Here is an 11,030-nt window from a genome sequence, read left to right on the forward strand (position 1 = left end):
TGGTTCACAGAGAGAGAAGGCTGAGGCACAGTGAAAGAGATGCTACACCAGGAGGAAGAGTCCTACAAGGATGAGGCAGTACTATTACAGAAGTGTGGTGTGAGTACAAGGTATTTTCCCTTTCCCACCTTGCTGGAAGCAACTGTTTAAGTCTGGTTTAGGGTGAATTCAGGATGTGCTCAGGGACAGGGAACTAGGAGGATCCAGAGGAAAATAGCCCAAGCTCTCTGGAGGCAGTTAACTGTGGCTGTTGCAGGAACCTCTCAAAACCGGAATAGCAACAGAAGATGAAAAATACAACAAAGTTACAAAAAGCACAGACCAGATTTTGCTAGTATGTTGCCTTCCTTCTAGGAGCCATTTCAAGAAGTTGTGGTGATGCACTGATTTTACAAAGTAAAAAAGAGACTCCTAACTCATTCTTCTGTGTCAAGGGGTTCTGGGTTATAGAAAGAAAATTTAATGTTAAGTTTAAAAGTGGCCATAATCATGTGCAAGCAAAAGCAATCAAAGAAAATTTTCCCTCTCGGTTAGAATTTGGTAAGACACATTTAAAAGTAGTAAGATATGTTCCTTCTTGAAATAATTGGGTCAGAAAGACTAAATAACAAACAAGAAAATTGCTACATTCCTCTGACCCCAAGGTTAGGGGTTCTGTACATCATCAGCTATGATTTAATATAGAGACCTGCAGCCTAGGCATAACAAGTTCAGCAAAGCATAGTCAACTGTAGTCTGAAGTCTACTGTAAAAGAGCATGGCTAAAGTCCTCTGTAGCAAGAGATGAGATCTAATATCTGCTTAAGAGACCTTGAATTTTGAGACGTATCCCTTTGGAGAGAAGACCTACACCTTCAGGCAGAACAGTCTTTTCCCTGTATTTCCCAATTAAAGCAAACCGAGAAAGTCTTATAACACTGCAGTTCTAGGCTATGTGAACGCATATGCCAATTATATTACTTCAGATTTCTAACTGTGAATTAAAGCTGAGATATATAATTTTTAAAGCTGAGATCTGTAATTTAATCTAGTGCATAGTCTTTCACTTTGGAATCAGCACCAATTTAATGCTAGCTCTCTATTGAAAAGTTTTCTCTCCCTCAGAAACTTACATCCCTAAAAAGGGCCTTCTGTTTGTTCTTTCCACCATTGTTATATTTTTCTACTAATATTTATTGATAGTTACATAGCATTCAATTATTTCTCTTGATATGTCCTCAGTAAGGGAATTTAAGTGAACTCAAGTCCAAAAAATCCTTGTTGCACCAGGTACTAATACCTTGCAACTCTGAAATTCTGTAATATTTTGTCAAAAGTACACGTCTTATTATACTAGGTCAGTTAAGAGCTCAGCTGAAGAAGCCTCTACTTTGGAAAGTCAAATGCTGAGTAAAACTACAGCTCATTATGCGCATGTGCTGTAAAACATAAATTACTTGTAATAAAAATATGGTGTTATTTCACATTGCGTGTTAGACAAATAGGCATATCATGGACATTGTGCACTTAATTTTTATGCAAGAGAAAGAAGACACATAGGAATGTGAAACAGAGATGACTTGTCATCCCAACAGTCTCTAATTCCAGCAAAATATTGGCACGTTTAGACAGCCCAGTCACAGAACCCCATCCATATAACAGAAAGTTTATAAGCTTTATAAGCTAGGATGGCTACCAGAAAATGCACAAACTCATATTTTTCGAAGTTAAAAATGGTACCCAGAGTGGGACAGGTTCAACTTGTACACATCTAGGCTGCCTTTCAGGCTGAATGTACAAGATATTCCTTCTGGTTCATAACTTTCATGCTGATTTCCCTGTTCACTCCAGCATTTGCAAATGATTTGTACCTATTGGCAATGCACGTAAGAACTGCTTCTCTGGTGACCACCATACAGAACTGACAGCCACAGGTTCCCAAAGTTTAAGTAGTTTATTATGGCCCAGAATTTAAGTCTTCAGACATCTGTGACACTCTGGGGAGGAAAAAAACCTTTGAGCCATTGGAAATAACGTTGGTTGTTTAACTGTGTGCACCTCTGTGAACATCCTTAACGATGTTTATAAACAACCTTACAATCTCTAAAGTAAGGCATGATTGGAAACAGAACACAGGCATTCCCTGTTTTCATTGTTTGTCAGTTTCATGGGACTCTTGTGAGTAATCAGACCTAGAGGCTGAAAAGTGAGATGTGCAGAAAGACCTTAGTCCTTCATCAGCAAGAAAATACTAAATAAGTAGGAAAATGCTCTTCATCTAGAGGGGAATTTTAGGCTTGTGTTCATTGTCCCTTTGCGTATACCTGAAATACTACTCCTTGCTAATCAGCTCGGAGCCAAGAACTTCTCTCAGTGCTTGTTAGATTGAAGTACTTGGAATTAGATTAGCAGAAACTCTATGAAAAAGAAGGAGAAAAACAAAGGGAGAAAAAGAAAGGAAAGAAAATTAATTCTTCTTCCCAAACATAACAGTCTATTAAAATATGGAACTTATTTACAATATTTTTTCTATTTTAATAAGGCTTTAGCTTGGGTTTGGGACAATGTACTAAAACTAATCTCTGTTTATGTTGGGTGTTGAATTTTTCCCTTTTCTTTCTGTGTAATTTTTCCTGTTGTTATACTAAGAATTTGTTCGTAGCTCAGATAGCTAAAGTAACAGTTTCTCTTGCAGGGGGTGGGGAGAAGGGGGAACACCAGAAAAAGGTGAGGTGGGGCAGGGGCCTGGTCTCTTGCCAAACTCGCTCATCTGGCTCGGAAAAGGAAAGACTTAGACTTAGAAAGTCTAAGATGAAAACAAAGCACTTAGATAATAAGAGTCAAGAAAGAGGGCCCTCACAACCAGCAGGGGAGACATAGGTTGAGATCATCACCAAGTCCCTGTCATACGAAAGTCTCCGTAATCTGTGAAAAGACATCATAAGACAGGGCTGTGAGGTTTTTACAACCTGGTTACTCCGGGTCTGGGACCTTATGGGTACAGGTGTGCAACTGGATGGTACTGAGGCAAGGAATTTGGGATCCTTGACCCAGGACTCAGGTGTGGATCAGGTATCTGTAATGGAGCCAGGCCTCCTTTCCCTCTGGGAGCGGCTTTTAATGAGTGTAAGAAAGAGGCTTGTCCATAGACAGAGGATGCAGGAATACCACCACAGAATGCATTAGAAGACCATTGAGGAAGGGATCCAACAGCTGAGAGAAGTGGCAGTTCTGGAGGTACTCTTCGGGAGAGGCAGACAGCATGACAATGACCAGACAAAGTGAGATGTACAGGGCAGATGTTGTGGAATCTGGCAAACCTAGGGCCAGCTCAATATGCCACTTTTATTGCAACAACTAATGCTGATGTTAGCCAAGAAACAGTGGGCTCTGTTGCTAACAAGCTCAGAAGTTTTGACAGTATGATCAATGGCCCAATACAGGCCCATGTCTCTGCTGTAATTAAGAGCCTCCAAGAGGAGGTGAGGGAAGTGAGGGAGGAGGTGAGGAGGAACAATTCCTATGCAGCACCAGTGTGAGTCACAGACCCCAGAGTTAAAGCCCAACGTCCCCCAGCTAGGGAGAAAGAGTACACCACACGAGCTGACCTGTGGTTCTTTCTGCGTAACATGAGGAGGTGGGATGGGAAACTCACTTCTGTCCTGGCAGCATGGGCACATCAACTCAGGGAGGAAAACACTAACCGAGGGAGTTCTAAAGTGAAAGTAGCCTCAACCTCCCGTAACCAAGGTGCTGGGTATTACAGAAGGGAGGATGATTTGTCAGACCCCCTTGAAAGAACCTCCACTATGTATGCCCACGAAAGAAAATAACCAGGGCTAGAGGGGCCCTGCCTCTAGCTAGGGAGAGGCATGGGAAAACCAGGTATTTTGGATGGTGTGGATCTGATGGCCTGGCACAACAGAACCACAAAAACACAGAGCATTAGTTGATACTGGTTCACAATGTACATTAATACCATCCGGGCATTTTGGGGAAGAACCTGTGTCCATTGCTGGGATGACGGGGGGATCTCAGGAATTGACTTTGCTGGAGGCTGAGGTGAGCCTAACTGGGAAGGAGTGGCAGAAACATCCTATTGTGACTGGCCCAAAGGCTCTGTGTATTCTAAGCACTGACTTCCTCAAGAACGGCTATGACAAAACCCAAAGGGACTCAGGTGGGCTTTTGGAATAGCTGCTGTAGCGGCAGAGGGCATTAAGCAGTTGAACACCTTGCCTGGACTATCAGAAAACCCATCTGCAGTAGGACTCCTGAAGGTGGAAGAGCAACAGGTACCAATTGCCACTCGACAGTGCACTGCCAGCAGTTCTGGACAAATCGAGATGCCATGATCCCCATCCACAAGATGATCCGTGAGCTGGAGAGCCAAGGGGTGGTCAGCAAAACCCACTCACCCTTCAACAGCCCCATTTGGCCTGTATGCAAGTCTGATGGAGAATAGAAATTGACTGTGGACTATCGTGCCTTGGACAAAGTGACTCCACTGCTGAGCGCTGCTGTGCCTGACATGTTGGGACTCCAATATGAGCTGGAGTCCAAGGCAGCAAAGTGGTATGTCACCATTGACATTGCCAACACATTATTCTCCATTCAGCTGGCAGCACAGTGTAGGCCTCAGTTTGCTTTCACATGGAGGGCTGTGCAGTACACCTGGAACTGACTGCCCCAAGGGTAGAAACACAGTCCCACCATCTGCCATGGACTGATCCAGGCTGCACTAGAGAAAGGTGAAGCTCCAGAACATCTACAGTAAATTGATGATATCATTGTGTGGGGGAACATGGCAATGGAAGCATTTGAGAAAGAAGAGATCATCCAGATTCTGGTGGGAGCCGGCTTCGCCATTAAAATGAACAAAGTCAAAGGACCTGCCCAAAAGATCCAGTTTCTGAGAGTAAATGGGGAAGACGGACCATGGCAGATTCCCAGTGAGGTCATCAATAAAATCACTGAAATATCTCCACCAACCAGCAAGAAAAAACTCAAGCTTTCCCAGGTGACATAAGTGTTTGGAGGATGCACATTCCCAAATACAGAGCCAGATTGTGAGCCTTCTCTACCTGGTCACCCACAAAAAGAACGATTTTCGCTGGGGCCCTGAGCAGCAGTGAGCCTTGGCCCAAATCAAGCAGAAGATCACTCATGCAGTATCCCTCGGCCCAGTCAGGACCGGACCAGAAGTGAGAAATGTGCTTTACTCTGCAGCCAAGAACAAGGGTTTGTCCTGGGGCCTTTGGCAGAAGATGCCTGGTAAGACTCAAAGCTGACCTCTGAGATTCTGGAACTAAAGTTACAGAAGGTCCAAAACCAACTATACTCCAAGAGAGAAGGAAATCTTAGCTGCGTATGAAAAAGTTCAAGCCGCCTAAAAAGTGATTGGCAAGGAAGCACAACTCCTCCTTGCACCCCGACTACCAGTGCTAAGGTAGATATTTAAAGGAAAGGTTCCCTCTACCCACAATGCCACTGATGCCATATGGAGCAAGTGGATTGCCCTCATCACACAACACACCTGTACTGGAAACCCGAATCACCCTGGGATTTCAGAGATAAGTACGAACTGGCCGGAAAGTGAAAACTTTAGTCTCACTAATGAAGAAAATCAGGAACAAGTAACCCAGGCGGAAGAAGCCCCACCGTACAACCAACTGCCAGCAGATGAAGCATGCTATGCTCTTTTCACTGCTGGTTCCTGTTGCATTGTAGAAATGAGCTGGAAGTAGAAAGCAGCCATAATGAGCCCCACAAGACAGGTTGCACAAGTTACCAAAAGAGAAGGTAGATCAAGTCAACCTGCTGATCTCAAAGCTGTTCAGCTGGCCCTAAACATTGCTGAAAGAGAAAACAAGCCAAAGCTCTACCTTTACACTGACTCATGAATAGTAGCCAATACTATGTAGGGTTGGCTGAAAAGGTGGAAAAAGGCTAACTGGCAACATAGGAAAAAAACAATCTGGGCTGCTAATGAGTGGAAAGACATTGCCACCCAAGTAGAAAAGCTACCTGTAAAAGTGTGTCATGAAAACACCCATATTCCCAAAAGTTGGGCTAATGAGAAACACCAACACAACGAGCAAGTAGATCAGGCAGCAAAAATAAAAGTGTCAAGGATAGAGTTAAATTGGCAACACAAAGGAAAGTTGTTTCTGGCTCAATTGGCCCATGATGCCTCAGGTCATCAGGCCAGAGACGCCACCTATAAGTGGGCACGAGACCGAAAGGTGGATCTAACTATGGGCAGTATTTCTCAAGTTATCCATGACTGTGAGACATGCGCTGCCATCAAGCAAGCCAAGTGGGTCAAGTTCGCCTGGTATGGGGGGTGGTGGTCCAAATATAAGTATGGGAAAGCCTGGCAAATTGACTATATCACACTGCCTCAAACCTGCCAAGGCAAGCTCTATGTACTAACCATGGTGGAAGCCACCACTAGATAGTTGGAAACCTACCCTGTGCCTCATGCCACTACTTGGAACACCATCTTGGGCCTTAAAAAACAAGTTCTTTAGAGGCATGGGTACCCCTGAGAAAATTAAGTCAGACAATGAGATTCATTTCAAGAACAGCCTTGTAAACACCTGGGCTAGAGAACACGGCATTGAGTGGGTGTACCATATCCCCTACCATGCACCAGCTGCAGGGAAAGTTGAACGGTGCAATGGCCTGCTTAAAATTACCTTGAAGGCACTGGGTGGGGGGACTTTCAAGAACTGGGAGATTAATCTACCAAAGGCCACATGGTTAGTGAACACCCGAGGTTCCACTAACCGAGCAGGCCCTGCCCAATCTAAGTCCTTGAGAACACTAGAGGTAAATAAGGTTTCAATGGTACACATAAGAAGTGTGCTAGGGAAAATTGTTTGGGTGAATTCTGCCTCCAGCAAAGGCAATCCCATCCATGGAGTTGTTTTCACTGAGGAACCAGGTTGCACCTGGTGGGTGATGCAAAAGGATAGAGAAACCCGACGCATGCCCCAAAAAACCTTGGTTTAAAGTAAACTACCTATAGTACTGTGCCTGTATTTGTAACTGCAGATCTGTATATAATTTAAAGGTTTTAATTTGATGTAGCATATTCGTATGGGAAAAATTCAAGAGTGGATAATGTTGGAGGTTGAGTTTTTCCCTTTTCTTTCTGTGGAGTTTTTCCTTTTGTACTAAGAATTTGTGGCTACACCCTAGCTCAGATAGTTAAAGTAACAGTTTCTCCCGCAGGGGTTTTGGAGAGGGGGAACACCGGAATAAGAGAACTGGGGGCAGCTGCTCTCTCGTCACTCTTGCTCTTCTGGCTCGGAAAAGAACTGTCGCTAGAAACTCCGCTCTACCATTCCGATGCGGGGGGAGCTGCCTTCCTTGGTTGTGAGATCCCACAACCTCCCTGCTCGGATGCTCTCTCCTGCATTTCCTGCCGACTTCAGACATCTTTTTGGAGCGTCGGGACCGACAGTGCCCTCAGCCTTTCCCATCTGGGGGACAGCCGCCATCACCACAGCGCCCCTCCAGCCACGTGCAACCACCGCATCTCTTCCCTGCTCACCGGGAGCTGGCCTGTGCTGTCTGCCACCTGAAATGGTAACTGCAACTACAGGAGAAAGGTGTCCACAACCGAGAGAACTGTTTACTGAGTTTTCTGCTCTGTTGTTGTTAATCTCGTAGTTACTGTTGTTGTGTTTTGTTTGCCTTGTTACATATCTATCTATCTATCTATCTATCTATCTATCTATCTATCTATATCTATCAGTAAAGAACAGTTATTCCTATCCCCCATGTCTTTACCTGAGAGTCCTTTAATTTCAAAATTATAGTAAAGTGAAAGAAGAGGGGTTTATACTCTCCCTTTCGAGGAGAGGCTCCTGTCTCTTTTAGCAAACACCTGTCTTTCAAACCAAAACAGTTTAACACAGAATGTGTTCTGCAGTGGCACAGTAGGATGGCTCCAGATGACATGTATCACATCTGTTAGAGATGCTGTTTTGTCCTATAAGAAGACTGAAGGCATTCAGTCAGACTTCTCATCAGTCTGATTAAAAAACTCCAGGCTGAAAATTAATCACAAAAAATGTAATCATGCCTTATAAAATATAAACACTTCCCTCTTCAAATCAAGTATTTTTTAACAGCTAATATATAACCTGTCTCTCCTCTTCTGCTTTAGCTTTGGCTCTAGTAATTTTTTTCAGGAAAATAGTGAGAAACCAACACAGTTTGGGGGGAAATGAAGAGTATACAAACTCATATATGAAACATTTTCAAGAATAACTTTAATAAGAATGTTTTAAAAAGGCAATCATGTAAGTCTTCATCTGAAAGAAATATAGACAAGTATTAAGTACTTTTGCCTCTGTTAGTCCAAAAAGAGACATTTGCAAGAAGGAAATTTTGGCTGCCTGTTTTGCCACTCAGTCACAGTATCAGAATTTCAAATTCTGATGAGTAGAACATTAATATATTAAAAAAATATTGTATTTCACACATAAAATACAACAAAATCCATATGATCACAGTCTGTTCTCATCACATAGCCCTAATACCTAGCATAGGATCTTTCATGCACAAGATAGAAGTAAAAGCTGCTCTTTGAGGGGAAAAAAGAAGAATAGTTATAGTCTATTGAGTGGCATAACTAAACAGGAACTCCATCATATGTGATAAATAACACTCAGGTAAAAGAACACTGTGGTGTTCAGAATTTTTATCAGACAAGAACCCTTGAGAAACAGACCAGGGCATAAAACTGTCTAGATATTATAACTAGTATGACGTTTCTAATAAAATGAAATTCTACCTGAAGTCCCAGAAGATAAAAATAACAACAGTAGTTGTGGACATTACTTTTATGTCTACAGAGCACAATGTTGAAAAAATCTTGTCATGCTTTGACTGAGAATGCTGGAATAAACCAGGCCAAAGATGGTAGATCTGCTTTTCTCATCTGTATCTTTTAAGTTTAGAGAAGTGATGAAACTGTATTTGATTTGCCAAAAAAAAGGGCAGCGTCACCCTCCCCAACCTTCTAAGATCTTCAAGGATCTCCCACTTTCAGTAGCAAGAGCAGTCTTAGATTGTTAGGTCAGTTGTAGAACTGCGTTCTCAAAACAGCCTCCTTAAATGTTTTCTCTTTGGACAAATCCAGTAACTTGACAAACTGCATCTAAATCACTGAGATAACAGGAATTATCAAACCCTGCTGCACCAGAAGTATCTGAATGGGACAAATACCTATGGAATGCTGCTTTCCTGTAAAATGTATGACAAATGCAGTTTTAAAACAGATGCCATTGCAGAAAAATATTACAGTATTAAAAGTTCACACAACCATTGGAGCACTGATCACCTCCTTGAATCATCTGGGAAGTATTGAACCTGAGTGAAGGGAGATGGGAGCATTCTCATAAAGCTGCTGGTATTTGAACTGGGGCATGACATTTTACTAAGATATTTCTGAGTTCAGTATTGTAATACAGAGTAGAAACTTTCATTTTGAAGGCTATATACACACTCCTTTCTTCTGATGTTCACCACAGTTGACCATCTCTTCACTTGCTTCCCAATTACCTGCCTCAACCATTGGGACACCAAACATTAGCCAAATACCTTCTCAGAGGTCACCTTTCTCAAACAGTGCCTCCTGCATTCCCAACTACATCTAGGAGCGATGGGCTACTCGGATTCTATGGTAAGCATCTTTCTTGCAAGTTTTGCTTGAGTGGTTAAGACTCTACTGACTGTACTGCTTCAGTGAAATTGGGGACCTCTGTGCAGAGGTCTGCAAACTTTGCAAGGTTGTAGCAAGTGCCCTGAGGGCATGACCAAGAGTAGTAGGGCGTTCTGTGGCTGCCAAGACATGAGCATGCAACAAAAACCAGACACTCCGTGGGCCTCTGAGAAATGCCTCTGTCCATTGACAATACTAAGGGACAGAAGGAAAATGAGAATGGAGTCCACTGGGGGAACCCACTCTCAGGTGGGCTCCTTAGAGTCAGACTCTCTGAATGGGAAAAAAAACACCCTAAGAAGCTATCCAGGATCACAAAACCAAATAGGGTGCCATCATGCAAGGGAAGAGCAGCAGTTTTATAGCAGGACCTGCAAGAAGGCAAGTGCAGACACAGACAAAGGATCAGGCATGTTTTACTCTGAAAAGAGTTTCCATCCAGCAAATTGAATTCAGATAGAACCCACGTCTTTCACCTCAGCTACTCCTGTGTCCAGCCTCAAGTACACAGCAAGAGTTACAATGCTGAATTACTTCTGTCATCTTCTTTGTTCAGCAAACTCTCAACAGATCTTTGGCAGATGGCAGACAAGCAGAACATTGAAATCGGAAATGCTGATGGATGCTCCAAGGAAGTGACATGGACTATTTACCTGGTCCTCCTCATCCTTTCCCCCAAGGCCTACAAGAAGCATCACACCAGTGACCATCCTGTTAACCCATACATTGGGAAGATCTGGTCCCATGGCCTTTTTGCCTCCTGGTCGTGCTGCACTGTGCTAGATACCTGAGGCATCCCAGGCCTCCCTTCACCTGCTTCAGGACCTCCTCAATATTTCCTGAGGCATCTTTCTATCCTCAGCCCAGACAAAACCAGCTAGTCACCTTGAAACATAAAAAGTGTAATTTAAAGGTTTTATTAGAAGCAATAAAAAATTATGATATTTATCTTACCAAGAAGCTACCAGAGAAGCAAATACAGTTGAGTTATGACAGGCTACAGTTTGTTTAAATGTAATACAGTATAAACATAAAATTTCAGCCATTATATAAGAGAAAGTTAATCAGATCATTAAAATTTATCTAGATATTGTCAGTTGTTAGACCATGGAGACATTAATCAATCTTTTTAGCGGAAACACAGAAAATACTAATATTTAATCAGACTTCTGTATTAAACTACAAATCATGTAAAAAGCCAAAATCTTAATTTGGTAGGTAAACCCTGCCTCCCATCTCTATGGGATTGTATGTTACAGATTCCTGAAAGGTTTTTTAAAAATCTATCACACATGGCAGATGAGATTGTTAC

The sequence above is a fragment of the Sturnus vulgaris genome, chromosome 5 (genome assembly GCF_052056855.1).
Source record: "Sturnus vulgaris isolate bStuVul1 chromosome 5, bStuVul1.hap1, whole genome shotgun sequence".
Classification (NCBI taxonomy): domain Eukaryota; kingdom Metazoa; phylum Chordata; class Aves; order Passeriformes; family Sturnidae; genus Sturnus; species Sturnus vulgaris.